The sequence below is a fragment of the Episyrphus balteatus genome, chromosome 2 (assembly GCF_945859705.1).
Source record: "Episyrphus balteatus chromosome 2, idEpiBalt1.1, whole genome shotgun sequence".
Lineage (NCBI taxonomy): Eukaryota > Metazoa > Arthropoda > Insecta > Diptera > Syrphidae > Episyrphus > Episyrphus balteatus.
Window position 1 is genome coordinate 104,118,190 of NC_079135.1, and position 19,569 is coordinate 104,137,758.

A 19,569-nucleotide genomic window follows, 5' to 3' on the forward strand; every position below is an offset into this window, starting at 1 on the left:
CTACTCGGGAAGAAAGCATGAGTAGATGATAGTACTAGATTAACCAAAATACCTACTAGTAGTTAACTACCACCTCCAAGGGAACAGGGCTAATAGGTTTGCTGGGGTACTGCCTAAAATAGAAATATTTCAACTTTTGTCAAAAATAGTTACAAAACTACACCATTCCAGAGTACCCAAACAGGAATTCGGCTAAAAATGTTGACAAAAATTAGAAATATTTCTATTTTAAGCCTAGTACGCTGCTGAAGCGAAACGAAATTTTCCATACAAAAATTAGATAACGAAATCTTGAACGAAAAATTTCGTTTTGTTTTTCTTTTTTCAGTACGTAGCTCTAGCGAAAACTTGAGAGTTTTCACTCATTTGTCTCTTACTTTTTACTGTCCAGTACATTTTTCTTGACTCCAAAAGCAGTGTTGACAATTTTTTCACTTTTAATTCATTTATTTCTTGGTTTAAATTTATTTTCTATTGATTTTTCTTAATTTTAAATTAATTTTGAATTTTTTTATGTTGACTTTTGATAGAATACTCGATGATATTTTTTCGTTATCATTTTCGTTGTATTTGAAGACTTGAAAATTTTTCGTTTCGATTTAGCTGCGTACTAGGCTTAAGATATTTAATAAAGCAAAATGTTTGAAAAGGATAATTTTTTTACTTTTTCAGAAATAAATAATTTATTTCTTTATTTTTTTTTTTTGCTTAAGCCTGGTAAGCAACCCGCTCTAAATTTTAGCTCCCATACAAATTATCGAAAAATTGTATCTAAGCTAAAATGGATCCTAAACAAATTACCGATAACTTGTATGGGAATTTTATCTGGGCTAAAATTTAGCGCGAACAGCGTACCAGGCTTTAAGACCTCAAAACTTAAGATTTTTTTTTTAAATCAAGGTATTAGTATTTGAGTTGAGCTACATATTTAGTTCTTTTTATTTCGATGAATTATATTGATTATTGCAAAGGTTACACCTGTTCAAACATTGCAAGGTCTACAAAAATATCATCAGTTGCTATTATTTTTTATAAAAAACAAAGTTTAAGCTTCTTGTAAAAAAAGCTTTACTCCTTACTTTCATTGAATCTCATTCCAAAATAGAATTAAAAAAATAAAATTTTTAGTATGACTAAGAAACACAAAAAGAAAAAATGGGTCGTACTAAAACAACGACCTAAATTATCGCAACTTAGGACATTTGTTACGAAAATCTCAGATAATATCTCTTTGATATTTTTTTCTTATAAAAAGATCCTTAAATTTTGTTAGTTAATTTTGAAAATTTAATAAATGGTTCATTTGAGCAGCATTGGACTAACCTGGAACAGTTTTGGACATACATTAAAAAAACGTACTATAGTGAGTTTATGTTCTTACTAAAATATTCAAAAAATTACATTACTTTAAATAATATCAAACTGCCACAAAATGTTAAGCACTTTAGGAAAATGCTAAATCCATTTCAGTAATTAGGTAACTTGGTCAAAAAGCACTCTGTTTTTTAACTTAGTAGGTAAATTACTAAAATGGCTTTTGCATTTTACTACATCGTTTAAATTTTTTATTTCATTACGCATCTATTGGCAAGAAAATTTGAATTTCATATTAAAGCCTGGTATGCATAGATTGAGATAAATTTTAGCTCCCAGTAGCCGAGCTAAAAATCTAGTACAACAACTACCTACACATTCATATCAACTCGAGTAGAAGATCATGTGTTAATTGTAGTACTAGATCTACTCATGAGTAAACTACTTCCTCCAATGGAACAGGGATAATGAAAGGACATAGATTTAGCAAATCCAAACGTAACCAAAAGTGGTGAAATGAACCTTCAAACAAAAAATTTAGTTTTTTTACAATAAATTAATAACTGATATTATTGTATAGGTAATAACATAACATTTAAATTATGTAAGTGCATATAACAATGAAATACTTTTTTCCTCTTTGTTAATTATAATTTTGTGCATAAACCCTTATCATCAAATGTCCCATCACAAGTTTTCAAAAAAGAGTTTTCACTGTAAAATTGTACTGAAACATTAACACTTTGGCTGCCATGTCGTACGTTTTCGTGAGACAATCAATATGAAATTTCATGGCTAAGAGTTAAAAACCATGTTTCAACCATGTTTTGAAAAAACCATGTTGGAAATCTTGCTATTGACGCTTTAAATGTAACGATAAGTGTTTGGAATTGACTAACGTGTGAAGTTTGTGTATGTAGGAAGCAGTTCGCGAAGGAAGACGCGTTAAATAATGGTCTCAAGCTCTCAAGGCCGCTAGGGCAACGCTTATTGAAATTTGTTGACGATTCCTTAAAAATTCGTTTTGTTTTTTACGAACGACGAATATAATTTAATATACTAAAAATCTAAAATTTTCAAAATTCTGTGTTTTCAAATTCGTGTTTTTATACGAACTGTACTGTTGTCATGCGATACGCGATAGCTAGATTTGATTCGAGCAAAGGTTCTCACCTCTCACGCAATAGAAATAAGGAAGTTATATATTTTATTAAATTGCGAATTTTATTGTTTTTCCGAAAAAATATAATAATATTATTGGTACATCACAAAAAACTTTAGGTATGTAAGTTTATAAATAAATATTTTGCAATAGTGACGAAACGAGTCCAACTATTGCATCAGTCAAAAATAAATAATTTGCTTGTGCAAAAATTAATGTTCGTAATTAAAAATTTTTGATTGAATTAAATCAAGTCGTGGGTAAAGACTTTTAACCTATTGTATGGATAAGTTTGTTTACAAGTTTAGGTAGGTACTGCCGGAACATTTTTAATTCAATTTCAGTATTTTTAATATTAAATAGTATAAAGTTAATGTGAAATTGTATCAATACAATTATTATTGAGTAAATGCATTTTTAAAACAAGCTTCTTAGATGCTCTTATCGTTTATTGGGTAAAACCGCACTCAAACCTATGAAGAAGGTTTTCCCAGATAATAAGTTCAAAACCAAGGTAAAGCATTGAACTGGTAAGTAAAATTTTTAATCTCGTGCTTACCAAATTTATTTTTTAATCACTTACTTGTAGTTAATTCTTAAGAAGTCTTATTAGAAACAGGGTCGCAAGTTAATAGAGAATAAGAAAATATACTTTTTTAATACCCATTAACTTCTATAAAGTATCCTCGTAAACAATGGCGATGTGTTAGCATAATAATTAAATCTGCAGACTGTGAGAATTAAAAAAATGAAATAATTATTCAATTGTATTTTTTTGGTGCTAATAAAAATCACAAACAAATCTATCGCACGAGACAGCAGTTTCATTGATTCACCGATTAATGCGGTTTATAACGCTGATTCACCAGGATTTTTTTTTTAGTATATATTAATTTGGTTTTAATAAATTTTAAATAGGTATACATCCAATTTTAGAATTCGCGTCATTCGTCATGAAAGCTTTTTGCAAGAGGTCTTAAGGTCATACTATTTGCTTCGTGAAGTCCTCATTCGTCATGAAAGCTTTTTTCTTTCATAAATTCGCATCTTAAAAGAGGTCTTAAGGTCATACTTTATGCTTCGTGAAGTCCTCATTCGTCATGAAGGCTTTTTTCTTTCATAAATTCGCATCTTAAAAGGGGTCTTAAGGTCATACTTTATGCTTCGTGAAGTCCTCATTCGTGATGAAAGCTTTTTTCTTTCATAAATTCGCATCTTAAAAGAAGTCTTAAGGTCATACTTTATGCTTCGTGAAGTCCTCATTCGTGATGAAAGCTTTTTTCTTTCATAAATTCGCATCTTAAAAGAAGTCTTAAGGTCATACTTTATGCTTCGTGAAGTCCTCATTCGTCATGAAGGCTTTTTTCTTTCATAAATTCGCATCTTAAAAGGGGTCTTAAGGTCATACTTTCTGCTTCGTGAATTCCTCATTCATCATGAAGGCGTTTTTCTTTCATAAATTCGCATCTTAAAAGGGGTCTTAAGGTCATACTTTTTGCTTCGTGAAGTCGTCATTCATCATGAAGGCTTTTTTCTTTCATAAATTCGCATCTTAAAAGAGGTCTTAAGGTCATACTTTTTGCTTCGTGAAGTCCTCATTCGTCATGAAGGCTTTTTTCTTTCATAAATTCGCATCTTAAAAGGGGTCTTAAGGTCATACTTTTTGCTTCGTGAAGTCGTCATTCATCATGAAGGCTTTTTTCTTTCATAAATTCGCATCTTAAAAGGGGTCTTAAGGTCATACTTTATGCTTCGTGAAGTCCTCATTCGTGATGAAAGCTTTTTTCTTTCATAAATTCGCATCTTAAAAGAAGTCTTAAGGTCATACTTTATGCTTCGTGAAGTCCTCATTCATCATGAAGGCTTTTTTCTTTCATAAATTCGCATCTTAAAAGGGGTCTTAAGGTCATACTTTTTGCTTCGTGAAGTCGTCATTCATCATGAAGGCTTTTTTCTTTCATAAATTCGCATCTTAAAAGGGGTCTTAAGGTCATACTTTTTGCTTCGTGAAGTCGTCATTCATCATGAAGGCTTTTTTCTTTCATAAATTCGCATCTTAAAAGAGGTCTTAAGGTCATACATTTCGCTTCGTGAAGTCCTCATTCGTGATGAAGGCTTTTTTCTTTCATAAATTCGCATCTTAAAAGGGGTCTTAAGGTCATACTTTTTGCTTCGTGAAGTCGTCATTCATCATGAAGGCTTTTTTCTTTCATAAATTCGCATCTTAAAAGAGGTCTTAAGGTCATACTTTTTGCTTCGTGAAGTCCTCATTCGTCATGAAGGCTTTTTTCTTTCATAAATTCGCATCTTAAAAGGGGTCTTAAGGTCATACTTTTTGCTTCGTGAAGTCCTCATTCGTGATGAAGGCTTTTTTCTTTCATAAATTCGCATCTTAAAAGAAGTATTAAGGTCATACTTTATGCTTCGTGAAGTCCTAATTCGTCATGAAGGCTTTTTTCTTTCATAAATTCGCATCTTAAAAGGGGTCTTAAGGTCATACTTTTTGCTTCGTGAATTCCTCATTCATCATGAAGGCGTTTTTCTTTCATAAATTCACATCTTAAAAGAAGTCTTAAGGTCATACTTTATGCTTCGTGAAGTCCTCATTCGTGATGATGGCTTTTTTCTTTCATAAATTCGCATCTTAAAAGGGGTCTTAAGGTCATACTTTTTGCTTCGTGAAGTCGTCATTCATCATGACGGCTTTTTTCTTTCATAAATTCGCATCTTAAAAGAGGTCTTAAGGTCATACTTTTCGCTTCGTGAAGTCGTCATTCGTCATGAAGGCTTTTTTCTTTCATAAATTCGCATCTTAAAAGAGGTCTTAAGGTCATACATTTCGCTTCGTGAAGTCCTCATTCGTCATGAAGGCTTTTTTCTTTCATAAATTCGCATCTTTAGAGAAGTCTTAAGGTCATACCTTATGCTTCGTGAAGTCCTCATTCGTCATGAAGGCTTTTTTCTTTCATGAATTCGCATCTTAAAAGAGGTCTAAAGGTCATACTCTTTGCTTCGTGAAGTCGTCATTCGTCATGAAGGCTTTTTTCTTTCATAAATTCGCATCTTAAAAGAAGTCTTAAGGTCATACTTTATGCTTTGTGAAGTCCTCATTCGTCATGAAGGCTTTTTTCTTTCATAAATTCGCATCTTAAAAGTAGTCTGAAGGTCATACTTTTTGCTTCGTGAAGTCCTAATTCGTCATGAAGGCTTTTTTCTTTCATAAATTCGCATCTTAAAAGAGGTCTTAAGGTCATACTTTTTGCTTCGTGAAGTCCTCATTCGTCATGAATGCTTTTTTATTTCACAAATTCGCATCTTAAAAGTGCTCTTAAGCTCATACTTTTCGTTTCGTGAAGTCCTCATTCGTCATGAAGGCTTTTTTCTTTCATAAATTTGCATCTTAAAAGAAGTCTTAAGGTCATACTTTATGCTTCGTGAAGTCCTCATTCGTCATGAAGGCTTTTTTCTTTCATAAATTCGCATCTTAAAAGTAGTCTGAAGGTCATACTTTTTGCTTCGTGAAGTCCTCATTCGTCATGAAGGATTTTTTCTTTCATAAATTAGCATCTTAAAAGAGGTCTTAAGGTCATACTTTATGCTTCGTGAAGTCCTCATTAGTCATGAAGGCATTTTTCTTTCATAAATTCGCAGCTTAAAAGAAGTCTTAAGGTCATACATTTCGCTTCGTGAAGTCCTCATTCGTCATGAAGGCTTTTTTCTTTCATAAATTCGCATCTTAAAAGGGGTCTTAAGGTCATACTTTTTGCTTCGTGAATTCCTCATTCATCATGAAGGCGTTTTTCTTTCATAAATTCGCATCTTAAAAGAGGCCTTAAGGTCATACTTTTTGCTTCGTGAAGTCCTAATTCGGCATGAAGGCTTTTTTCTTTCATAAATTCGCATCTCAAAAGAGTTCTTAAGGTAATACTTTTTGCTTCGTGAAGTCCTCATTCGTCATGAATGCTTTTTTATTTCATAAATTCGCATCTTAAAAGTGCTCTTAAGCTCATACTTTTCGCTTCGTGAATTCCTCATTCGTCATGAAGGCTTTTTTCTTTCATAAATTCGCATCTTAAAAGAGGTCTAAAGGTCATACTTTTTGCTTCGTGAAGTCGTCATTCGTCATGAAGGCTTTTTTCTTTCATAAATTCGCATCTTAAAAGAAGTCTTAAGGTCATACTTTATGCTTCGTGAAGTCCTCATTCGTCATGAAGGCTTTTTTCTTTCATGAATTCGCATCTTAAAAGAGGTCTAAAGGTCATACTTTTTGCTTCGTGAAGTCGTCATTCGTCATGAAGGCTTTTTTCTTTCATAAATTCGCATCTTAAAAGAAGTCTTAAGGTCATACTTTATGCTTCGTGAAGTCCTCATTCGTCATGAAGGCTTTTTTCTTTCATAAATTCGCATCTTAAAAGTAGTCTGAAGGTCATACTTTTTGCTTCGTGAAGTCCTCATTCGTCATGAATGGTTTTTTATTTCATAAATTCGCATCTTAAAAGTGCTCTTAAGCTCATACTTTTCGCTTCGTGAAGTCCTCATTCGTCATGAAGGCTTTTTTCTTTCATAAATTCGCATCTTAAAAGAAGTCTTAAGGTCATACTTTATGCTTCGTGAAGTCCTCATTCGTCATGAAGGCTTTTTTCTTTCATGAATCTTAAAAGAGGTCTTAAGGTCATACTTTTTGCTTCGTGAAGTCCTCATTCGTCATGAAGGCTTTTTTCTTTCATAAATTCGCATCTCAAAAGAGTTCTTAAGGTCATACTTTTTGCTTCGTGAAGTCCTCATTCGTCATGAAGGCTTTTTTCTTTCATAAATTCGCATCTTAAAAGAGGTCTTAAGGTCATACATTTCGCTTCGTGAAGTCCTCATTCGTCATGAAGGCTTTTTTCTTTCATAAATTCGCATCTTAAAAGAGGTCTTAAGGTCATACTTTTTGCTTCGTGAAGTCCTCATTCGTCATGAAGGCTTTTTTCTTTCATAAATTCGCATCTTAAAAGAGGTCTTATGGTCATACACTTCGCTTCGTGAAGTCCTCATTCGTCATGAAGGCTTTTTTCTTTCATAAATTCGCATCTTAAAAGAGGTCTTAAGGTCATACATTTCGCTTCGTGAAGTCCTCATTCGTCATGAAGGCTTTTTTCTTTCATAAATTCGCATCTTAAAAGAGGTCCTAAGGTCATACATTTGGCTTCGTGAAGTCCTCATTCGTCATGAAGGCTTTTTCTTTCATAAATTCGCATCTTAAAAGAGGTTTTAAGGTCATACATTTCGCTTCGTGAAGTCCTCATTCGTCATGAAGGCTTTTTTCTTTCATGAATTCGCATCTTAAAAGAGGTCTAAAGGTCATACTTTTTGCTTCGTGAAGTCGTCATTCGGCATGAAGGCTTTTTTCTTTCATAAATTCGCATCTTAAAAGAGGTCTTAAGGTCATACATTTCGCTTCGTGAAGTCCTCATTCGTCATGAAGGCTTTTTTCTTTCATAAATTCGCATCTTAAAAGAGGTCTAAAGGTCATACTTTTTGCTTCGTGAAGTCGTCATTCGTCATGAAGGCTTTTTTTTTCATAAATTCGGATCTTAAAAGAGGTCTTATGGTCATACATTTCGCTTCGTGAAGTCCTCATTCGTCATGAAGGCTTTTTTCTTTCATAAATTCGCATCTTAAAAGAGGTCTTATGGTCGTACATTTCGCTTCGTGAAGTCCTCATTCGTCATGAAGGCTTTTTTCTTTCATAAATTCGCATCTTAAAAGTAGTCTGAAGGTCATACTTTTTGCTTCGTGAAGTCGTCATTCGTCATGAAGGCTTTTTTTTTTTCATAAATTCGCATCTTAAAAGAGGTCTTAAGGTCATACATTTCGCTTCGTGAAGTCCTCATTCGTCATGAAGGCTTTTTTTTTCATGAATTCGCATCTTAAAAGAGGTCTAAAGGTCATACTTTTTGCTTCGTGAAGTCGTCATTCGTCATGAAGGCTTTTTTCTTTCATAAATTCGCATCTTAAAAGAGGTCTTAAGGTCATACATTTCGCTTCGTGAAGTCCTCATTCGTCATGAAGGCTTTTTTCTTTCATGAATTTGCATCTTAAAAGAGGTCTTAAGGTCATACTTTTTGCTTCGTGAAGTCCTAATTCGTCATGAAGGCTTTTTTCTTTCATAAATTCGCATCTTAAAAGAGGTCTTAAGGTCATACTTTTTGCTTCGTGAAGTCCTCATTCGTCATGAATGCTTTTTTATTTCATAAATTCGCATCTTAAAAGTGCTCTTAAGCTCATACTTTTCGCTTCGTGAAGTCCTCATTCGTCATGAAGGCTTTTTTCTTTCATAAATTCGCATCTTAAAAGAAGTCTTAAGGTCATACTTTATGCTTCGTGAAGTCCTCATTCGTCATGAAGGCTTTTTTCTTTCATGAATCTTAAAAGAGGTCTTAAGGTCATACTTTTTGCTTCGTGAAGTCGTCATTCGTCATGAAGGCTTTTTTCTTTCATAAATTCGCATCTTAAAAGAAGTCTTAAGGTCATACTTTATGCTTCGTGAAGTCCTCATTCGTCATGAAGGCTTTTTTCTTTCATGAATTCGCATCTTAAAAGAGGTCTAAAGGTCATACTTTTTGCTTCGTGAAGTCGTCATTCGTCATGAAGGCTTTTTTCTTTCATAAATTCGCATCTTAAAAGAAGTCTTAAGGTCATACTTTATGCTTCGTGAAGTCCTCATTCGTCATGAAGGCTTTTTTCTTTCATAAATTCGCATCTTAAAAGTAGTCTGAAGGTCATACTTTTTGCTTCGTGAAGTCCTCATTCGTCATGAATGGTTTTTTATTTCATAAATTCGCATCTTAAAAGTGCTCTTAAGCTCATACTTTTCGCTTCGTGAAGTCCTCATTCGTCATGAAGGCTTTTTTCTTTCATAAATTCGCATCTTAAAAGAAGTCTTAAGGTCATACTTTATGCTTCGTGAAGTCCTCATTCGTCATGAAGGCTTTTTTCTTTCATGAATCTTAAAAGAGGTCTTAAGGTCATACTTTTTGCTTCGTGAAGTCCTCATTCGTCATGAAGGCTTTTTTCTTTCATAAATTCGCATCTCAAAAGAGTTCTTAAGGTCATACTTTTTGCTTCGTGAAGTCCTCATTCGTCATGAAGGCTTTTTTCTTTCATAAATTCGCATCTTAAAAGAGGTCTTAAGGTCATACATTTCGCTTCGTGAAGTCCTCATTCGTCATGAAGGCTTTTTTCTTTCATGAATTCGCATCTTAAAAGAGGTCTTAAGGTCATACTTTTTGCTTCGTGAAGTCCTCATTCGTCATGAAGGCTTTTTTCTTTCATAAATTCGCATCTTAAAAGAGGTCTTATGGTCATACACTTCGCTTCGTGAAGTCCTCATTCGTCATGAAGGCTTTTTTCTTTCATAAATTCGCATCTTAAAAGAGGTCTTAAGGTCATACATTTCGCTTCGTGAAGTCCTCATTCGTCATGAAGGCTTTTTTCTTTCATAAATTCGCATCTTAAAAGAGGTCCTAAGGTCATACATTTGGCTTCGTGAAGTCCTCATTCGTCATGAAGGCTTTTTCTTTCATAAATTCGCATCTTAAAAGAGGTTTTAAGGTCATACATTTCGCTTCGTGAAGTCCTCATTCGTCATGAAGGCTTTTTTCTTTCATGAATTCGCATCTTAAAAGAGGTCTAAAGGTCATACTTTTTGCTTCGTGAAGTCGTCATTCGGCATGAAGGCTTTTTTCTTTCATAAATTCGCATCTTAAAAGAGGTCTTAAGGTCATACATTTCGCTTCGTGAAGTCCTCATTCGTCATGAAGGCTTTTTTCTTTCATAAATTCGCATCTTAAAAGAGGTCTAAAGGTCATACTTTTTGCTTCGTGAAGTCGTCATTCGTCATGAAGGCTTTTTTTTTCATAAATTCGGATCTTAAAAGAGGTCTTATGGTCATACATTTCGCTTCGTGAAGTCCTCATTCGTCATGAAGGCTTTTTTCTTTCATAAATTCGCATCTTAAAAGAGGTCTTATGGTCGTACATTTCGCTTCGTGAAGTCCTCATTCGTCATGAAGGCTTTTTTCTTTCATAAATTCGCATCTTAAAAGTAGTCTGAAGGTCATACTTTTTGCTTCGTGAAGTCGTCATTCGTCATGAAGGCTTTTTTTTTTTCATAAATTCGCATCTTAAAAGAGGTCTTAAGGTCATACATTTCGCTTCGTGAAGTCCTCATTCGTCATGAAGGCTTTTTTTTTTCATGAATTCGCATCTTAAAAGAGGTCTAAAGGTCATACTTTTTGCTTCGTGAAGTCGTCATTCGTCATGAAGGCTTTTTTCTTTCATAAATTCGCATCTTAAAAGAGGTCTTAAGGTCATACATTTCGCTTCGTGAAGTCCTCATTCGTCATGAAGGCTTTTTTCTTTCATGAATTTGCATCTTAAAAGAGGTCTTAAGGTCATACTTTTTGCTTCGTGAAGTCCTAATTCGTCATGAAGGCTTTTTTCTTTCATAAATTCGCATCTTAAAAGAGGTCTTAAGGTCATACATTTCGCTTCGTGAAGTCCTCATTCGTCATGAAGGCTTTTTTCTTTCATAAATTCGTATCTTAAAAGAGGTCTTAAGGTCATATTTTTTCCTTCGTGAAGTCCTCATTCGTCATGAAGGCTTTTTTCTTTCATAAATTCGTATCTTAAAAGAAGTCTTAAGGTCATACTTTATGCTTCGTGAAGTCCTCATTCGTCATGAAGGTTTTTTTCTTTCATAAATTCGCATCTTAAAAAAAGTCTTAAGGTCATACTTAATGCTTCGTGAAGTCCTCATTCGTCATGAAGACTTTTTTCTTTCATAAATTCGCATCTTAAAAGAGGTCTAAAGGTCATACTTTTTGCTTCGTGAAGTCGTCATTCGTCATGAAGGCTTTTTTCTTTCATAAATTCGCATCTTAAAAGAAGTCTTAAGGTCATACTTTATGCTTCGTGAAGTCCTCATTCGTCATGAAGACTTTTTTCTTTCATAAATTCGCATCTTAAAAGAGGTCTTAAGGTCATTCTTTTTGCTTCGTGAAGTCCTCATTCGTCATGAAGGCTTTTTTCTTTCATAAATTCGTATCTTAAAAGAAGTCTTAAGGTCATACTTTTTGCTTCATGGAGTCCTCATTCGTCATGTAGGTTTTTTTCTTTTATAAATTCGCATCTTAAAAAAAGTCTTAAGGTCTTACTTTTTGCTTCGTGTAGTCCTCATTCGTCATGTAGGTTTTTTTCTTTCATAAATTCGCATGTTAAAAGTAGTTTTAAGGTCTTACTTTTTGCTTCGTGAAGTCCTCATTCATCATGAAGGGCTTTTTCTTTCATAAATTCGCATCTTAAAGGAGGCCTTAAGGTCATACTTTTTGCTTCATGAAGTCCTCATTCGTCATGAAGGCTTTTTTCTTTCATAAATTCGCATCTTAAAAGAGGTCTTAAGGTCATACATTTCGCTTCGTGAAGTCCTCATTCGTCATGAAGGCTTTTTTCTTTCATAAATTCGTATCTTAAAAGAGGTCTTAAGGTCATATTTTTTCCTTCGTGAAGTCCTCATTCGTCATGAAGGCTTTTTTCTTTCATAAATTCGTATCTTAAAAGAAGTCTTAAGGTCTTACTTTTTGCTTCGTGAAGTCGTCATTCATCATGAAGGCTTTTTTCTTTCATAAATTCGCATCTTAAAAGAGGTCTTAAGGTCATACTTTTTGCTTCGTGAAGTCCTCATTCGTCATGAAGGCTTTTTTCTTTCATAAATTCGCATCTTAAAAGAGGTCTTAAGGTCATACATTTCGCTTCGTGAAGTCCTCATTCGTCATGAAGGCTTTTTTCTTTCATAAATTCGTATCTTAAAAGAGGTCTTAAGGTCATATTTTTTCCTTCGTGAAGTCCTCATTCGTCATGAAGGCTTTTTTCTTTCATAAATTCGCATCTTAAAAGGGGTCTTAAGGTCATACTTTTTGCTTCGTGAAGTCGTCATTCATCATGAAGGCTTTTTTCTTTCATAAATTCGCATCTTAAAAGAGGTCTTAAGGTCATACTTTTTGCTTCGTGAAGTCCTCATTCGTCATGAAGGCTTTTTTCTTTCATAAATTCGCATCTTAAAAGAGGTTTTAAGGTCATACTTTTTGCTTCGTGAAGTCCTCATTCGTCATGAAGGCTTTTTTCTTTCATAAATTCGCATCTTAAAAGGGGTCTTAAGGTCATACTTTTTGCTTCGTGAAGTCCTCATTCGTGATGAAGGCTTTTTTCTTTCATAAATTCGCATCTTAAAATAAGTCTTAAGGTCATACTTTATGCTTCGTGAAGTCCTCATTCGTCATGAAGGCTTTTTTCTTTCATAAATTCGCATCTTAAAAGGGGTCTTAAGGTCATACTTTTTGCTTCGTGAATTCCTCATTCATCATGAAGGCGTTTTTCTTTCATAAATTCGCATCTTAAAAGAGGCCTTAAGGTCATACTTTTTGCTTCGTGAAGTCCTAATTCGGCATGAAGGCTTTTTTCTTTCATAAATTCGCATCTCAAAAGAGTTCTTAAGGTCATACTTTTTGCTTCGTGAAGTCCTCATTCGTCATGAATGCTTTTTTATTTCATAAATTCGCATCTTAAAAGTGCTCTTAAGCTCATACTTTTCGCTTCGTGAATTCCTCATTCGTCATGAAGGCTTTTTTCTTTCATAAATTCGCATCTTAAAAGAGGTCTAAAGGTCATACTTTTTGCTTCGTGAAGTCGTCATTCGTCATGAAGGCTTTTTTCTTTCATGAATTCGCATCTTAAAAGAAGTCTTAAGGTCATACTTTATGCTTCGTGAAGTCCTCATTCGTCATGAAGGCTTTTTTCTTTCATAAATTCGCATCTTAAAAGTAGTCTGAAGGTCATACTTTTTGCTTCGTGAAGTCCTCATTCGTCATGAATGGTTTTTTATTTCATAAATTCGCATCTTAAAAGTGCTCTTAAGCTCATACTTTTCGCTTCGTGAAGTCCTCATTCGTCATGAAGGCTTTTTTCTTTCATAAATTCGCATCTTAAAAGAAGTCTTAAGGTCATACTTTATGCTTCGTGAAGTCCTCATTCGTCATGAAGGCTTTTTTCTTTCATGAATCTTAAAAGAGGTCTTAAGGTCATACTTTTTGCTTCGTGAAGTCCTCATTCGTCATGAAGGCTTTTTTCTTTCATAAATTCGCATCTCAAAAGAGTTCTTAAGGTCATACTTTTTGCTTCGTGAAGTCCTCATTCGTCATGAAGGCTTTTTTCTTTCATAAATTCGCATCTTAAAAGAGGTCTTAAGGTCATACATTTCGCTTCGTGAAGTCCTCATTCGTCATGAAGGCTTTTTTCTTTCATGAATTCGCATCTTAAAAGAGGTCTTAAGGTCATACTTTTTGCTTCGTGAAGTCCTCATTCGTCATGAAGGCTTTTTTCTTTCATAAATTCGCATCTTAAAAGAGGTCTTATGGTCATACACTTCGCTTCGTGAAGTCCTCATTCGTCATGAAGGCTTTTTTCTTTCATAAATTCGCATCTTAAAAGAGGTCTTAAGGTCATACATTTCGCTTCGTGAAGTCCTCATTCGTCATGAAGGCTTTTTTCTTTCATAAATTCGCATCTTAAAAGAGGTCCTAAGGTCATACATTTGGCTTCGTGAAGTCCTCATTCGTCATGAAGGCTTTTTTCTTTCATAAATTCGCATCTTAAAAGAGGTCTTAAGGTCATACATTTCGCTTCGTGAAGTCCTCATTCGTCATGAAGGCTTTTTTCTTTCATAAATTCGCATCTTAAAAGAGGTCTTAAGGTCATACATTTGGCTTCGTGAAGTCCTCATTCGTCATGAAGGCTTTTTCTTTCATAAATTCGCATATTAAAAGAGGTTTTAAGGTCATACATTTCGCTTCGTGAAGTCCTCATTCGTCATGAAGGCTTTTTTCTTTCATGAATTCGCATCTTAAAAGAGGTCTAAAGGTCATACTTTTTGCTTCGTGAAGTCGTCATTCGTCATGAAGGCTTTTTTCTTTCATAAATTCGCATCTTAAAAGAAGTCTTAAGGTCATACTTTATGCTTCGTGAAGTCCTCATTCGTCATGAAGGCTTTTTTCTTTCATGAATTCGCATCTTAAAAGAGGTCTAAAGGTCATACTTTTTGCTTCGTGAAGTCGTCATTCGTCATGAAGGCTTTTTTCTTTCATAAATTCGCATCTTAAAAGAAGTCTTAAGGTCATACTTTATGCTTCGTGAAGTCCTCATTCGTCATGAAGGCTTTTTTCTTTCATAAATTCGCATCTTAAAAGTAGTCTGAAGGTCATACTTTTTGCTTCGTAAAGTCCTCATTCGTCATGAATGGTTTTTTATTTCATAAATTCGCATCTTAAAAGTGCTCTTAAGCTCATACTTTTCGCTTCGTGAAGTCCTCATTCGTCATGAAGGCTTTTTTCTTTCATAAATTCGCATCTTAAAAGAAGTCTTAAGTTCATACTTTATGCTTCGTGAAGTCCTCATTCGTCATGAAGGCTTTTTTCTTTCATGAATCTTAAAAGAGGTCTTAAGGTCATACTTTTTGCTTCGTGAAGTCCTCATTCGTCATGAAGGCTTTTTTCTTTCATAAATTCGCATCTCAAAAGAGTTCTTAAGGTCATACTTTTTGCTTCGTGAAGTCCTCATTCGTCATGAAGGCTTTTTTCTTTCATAAATTCGCATCTTAAAAGAGGTCTTAAGGTCATACATTTCGCTTCGTGAAGTCCTCATTCGTCATGAAGGCTTTTTTCTTTCATGAATTCGCATCTTAAAAGAGGTCTTAAGGTCATACTTTTTGCTTCGTGAAGTCCTCATTCGTCATGAAGGCTTTTTTCTTTCATAAATTCGCATCTTAAAAGAGGTCTTATGGTCATACACTTCGCTTCGTGAAGTCCTCATTCGTCATGAAGGCTTTTTTCTTTCATAAATTCGCATCTTAAAAGAGGTCTTAAGGTCATACATTTCGCTTCGTGAAGTCCTCATTCGTCATGAAGGCTTTTTTCTTTCATAAATTCGCATCTTAAAAGAGGTCTTAAGGTCATACATTTGGCTTCGTGAAGTCCTCATTCGTCATGAAGGCTTTTTCTTTCATAAATTCGCATATTAAAAGAGGTTTTAAGGTCATACATTTCGCTTCGTGAAGTCCTCATTCGTCATGAAGGCTTTTTTCTTTCATGAATTCGCATCTTAAAAGAGGTCTAAAGGTCATACTTTTTGCTTCGTGAAGTCGTCATTCGTCATGAAGGCTTTTTTCTTTCATAAATTCGCATCTTAAAAGAGGTCTTAAGGTCATACATTTCGCTTCTTGAAGTCCTCATTCGTCATGAAGGCTTTTTTCTTTCATAAATTCGCATCTTAAAAGAGGTCTAAAGATCATACTTTTTGCTTCGTGAAGTCGTCATTCGTCATGAAGGCTTTTTTGAAGTTATACTTCTTATGGGACGGTGGGTATGAAAATTTGTTTTTTGACAAGAATGTCAAAGGGATTATGACGCGATCCCCATCTCCGAGAGAATTAGGCAGCAGGGCTTTCGTTTCACCTTTAGAGTTGGTAGTACTTTAGTATTTAAAAATGCAGTACGCCGCAGTTCGGTAAAAAAAACACACACAACACGTGGCAAGTTGCATGTTTCATGTCGCAAGTTGCATGTGGCATGTACCATGTGGCATGAATCATGGTGCAAGTACATGTGGCATGTAGCAAGTACCACGAGGCATGTGGAATTCAGTATGCAAAATGTGGCAAGTTGTATGTGGCAAGTTGCATGGGGCAAGTTGCATGTGGCAAGTTGCCACAAAAAACAAAAACGTAAATGCTCATAAATAAAAGGAAAAGAAAACAACATAGACTTAAACTAAACTTGAATTGATCATCAATCGTAGATAAAATTTAATTTTTTTTCTCAAAAATTTAGCCCGGAAATTGGAATGAATATTCTTAATTTCCAATTATAAAGATTTTTTCATGCATTAACTATATTCAGGGAAGTCAGATTGTCTTGGGTTAAGGTACGGAGATAGCATCAAAATATTTCCTAAGAATACCATGAGCTGAGATTGTTAAAAAAATACGCTGTTTGGTTATCTTAATAATAATATAAAACAAAAATAATACAAATATCAAATTAAATTCATCTAATATACTGAGTGAGAAGTATAACTTCAGTCGCGTGTACATGTGTACACACACTCTTTTTTTTTTCATAAATTCGGATCTTAAAAGAGGTCTTATGGTCATACATTTCGCTTCGTGAAGTCCTCATTCGTCATGAAGGCTTTTTTCTTTCATAAATTCGCATCTTAAAAGAGGTCTTATGGTCGTACATTTCGCTTCGTGAAGTCCTCATTCGTCATGAAGGCTTTTTTCTTTCATAAATTCGCATCTTAAAAGTAGTCTGAAGGTCATACTTTTTGCTTCGTGAAGTCGTCATTCGTCATGAAGGCTTTTTTTTTTCATAAATTCGCATCTTAAAAGAGGTCTTAAGGTCATACATTTCGCTTCGTGAAGTCCTCATTCGTCATGAAGGCTTTTTTCTTTCATAAATTCGCATATTAAAAGAGGTTTTAAGGTCATACATTTCGCTTCGTGAAGTCCTCATTCGTCATGAAGGCTTTTTTCTTTCATGAATTCGCATCTTAAAAGAGGTCTAAAGGTCATACTTTTTGCTTCGTGAAGTCGTCATTCGTCATGAAGGCTTTTTTTTTTTTCATAAATTCGCATCTTAAAAGAGGTCTTAAGGTCATACATTTCGCTTCGTGAAGTCCTCATTCGTCATGAAGGCTTTTTTCTTTCATAAATTCGCATATTAAAAGAGGTTTTAAAGTCATACATTTCGCTTCGTGAAGTCCTCATTCGTCATGAAGGCTTTTTTTTTTCATGAATTCGCATCTTAAAAGAGGTCTAAAGGTCATACTTTTTGCTTCGTGAAGTCGTCATTCGTCATGAAGGCTTTTTTCTTTCATAAATTCGCATCTTAAAAGAGGTCTTAAGGTCATACATTTCGCTTCGTGAAGTCCTCATTCGTCATGAAGGCTTTTTTCTTTCATGAATTTGCATCTTAAAAGAGGTCTTAAGGTCATACTTTTTGCTTCGTGAAGTCCTCATTCGTCATGAAGGCTTTTTTCTTTCATAAATTCGCATCTTAAAAGAGGTCTTAAGGTCATACATTTCGCTTCGTGAAGTCCTCATTCGTCATGAAGGCTTTTTTCTTTCATAAATTCGTATCTTAAAAGAGGTCTTAAGGTCATATTTTTTCCTTCGTGAAGTCCTCATTCGTCATGAAGGCTTTTTTCTTTCATAAATTCGTATCTTAAAAGAAGTCTTAAGGTCATACTTTATGCTTCGTGAAGTCCTCATTCGTCATGAAGGTTTTTTTCTTTCATAAATTCGCATCTTAAAAAAAGTCTTAAGGTCATACTTAATGCTTCGTGAAGTCCTCATTCGTCATGAAGACTTTTTTCTTTCATAAATTCGCATCTTAAAAGAGGTCTAAAGGTCATACTTTTTGCTTCGTGAAGTCGTCATTCGTCATGAAGGCTTTTTTCTTTCATGAATTCGCATCTTAAAAGAGGTCTTAAGGTCATACATTTCGCTTCGTGAAGTCCTCATTCGTCATGAAGGCTTTTTTCTTTCATAAATTCGCATATTAAAAGAGGTTTTAAAGTCATACATTTCGCTTCGTGAAGTCCTCATTCGTCATGAAGGCTTTTTTTTTCATGAATTCGCATCTTAAAAGAGGTCTAAAGGTCATACTTTTTGCTTCGTGAAGTCCTCATTCGTCATGAAGGCTTTTTTCTTTCATAAATTCGTATCTTAAAAGAGGTCTTAAGGTCATATTTTTTCCTTCGTGAAGTCCTCATTCGTCATGAAGGCTTTTTTCTTTCATAAATTCGTATCTTAAAAGAAGTCTTAAGGTCTTACTTTTTGCTTCGTGAAGTCCTCATTCGTCATGTAGGTTTTTTTCTTTCATAAATTCGCATGTTAAAAGAAGTTTTAAGGTCTTACTTTTTGCTTCGTGAAGTCCTCATTCGTCATGAAGGCTTTTTTCTTTCATAAATTCGTATCTTAAAAGAGGTCTTAAGGTCATATTTTTTCCTTCGTGAAGTCTTCATTCGTCATGAAGGCTTTTTTCTTTCATAAATTCGTATCTTAAAAGAAGTCTTAGGCCCATTTGCTGAAACGAGTCTTAAATATTTAAGTAAATCATAAAGGCCTAAGTTTCACATACCGGTTTGCACGAACTTAAAAGTAACCCCTAAATCTGACTAAGTTTAACATTATTTAGGATGAGGAAATAGTAGATCATAAGGGTTTTATGTTCTTCTTAAGCAATTTTAACTGCGAAAAAAAGAAAAAAACACCCCTTAAAAATGATTTTGGGTGTAAAGTGAACAATAATTATAAGTTTAAGAACGGTTAACTTACTTTATACGTGTTAACTAGTAGCAGATGGTACAATTTGCCGCACAAATTCGTATACATTTTTTAACATTTTGCTGTCAAAATTTTCACACACAATACAAACAAACACAATGACACACAAATACATACACAAAAATAAATCTTTCAAATAAATAATTTGTTTTTTATTGAATTAAACACCATTTATTTTACCGCTTTCACTAATATTCATTTTTTCTTTAATAAAAATAGACAGAATAACAAAATTTCTTGAATTATTTTCCGTAAATTGTTCAAAAACAATTTAAATTAACTGACGTTTGTGTCGATTTGACAATTTGATTTGAAGCTCTCAGCGATTTCTCGCATGAAAGTGAATCATTGCTAGGTTTAACATAAATATTTTTTAGCAACTTGGAATAAACTAAGTAAAACAGAAGTGCTATGTTCGACCTAGCTAAGATCTAAATTTATGATCCGTATGAGCAAATGGGCCTTAAGGTCATACTTTTTGCTTCGTGAAGTCCTCATTCGAGATGAAGGCTTTTTTCTTTCATAAATTCGCATCTTAAAAGAGGTCTTAAGGTCATACTTTTTGCTTCGTGAAGTCCTCATTCATCATGAAGGCTTTTTTCTTTCATAAATTCGCATCTTAAAAGGGGTCTTAAGGTCATAATTTTTGCTTC

The 19,569-nt window shown here is 34.0% G+C and overlaps 1 protein-coding gene across 1 annotated transcript in view; it reads left to right on the forward strand.

Annotated features, from left to right (window-relative positions):
- Window positions 1-19,569, forward strand: part of LOC129911618 (myrosinase 1) — a 75,616-nt gene that overhangs the window by 16,332 nt on the left and 39,715 nt on the right. The gene's annotated exons all lie outside the window — the stretch shown is intronic.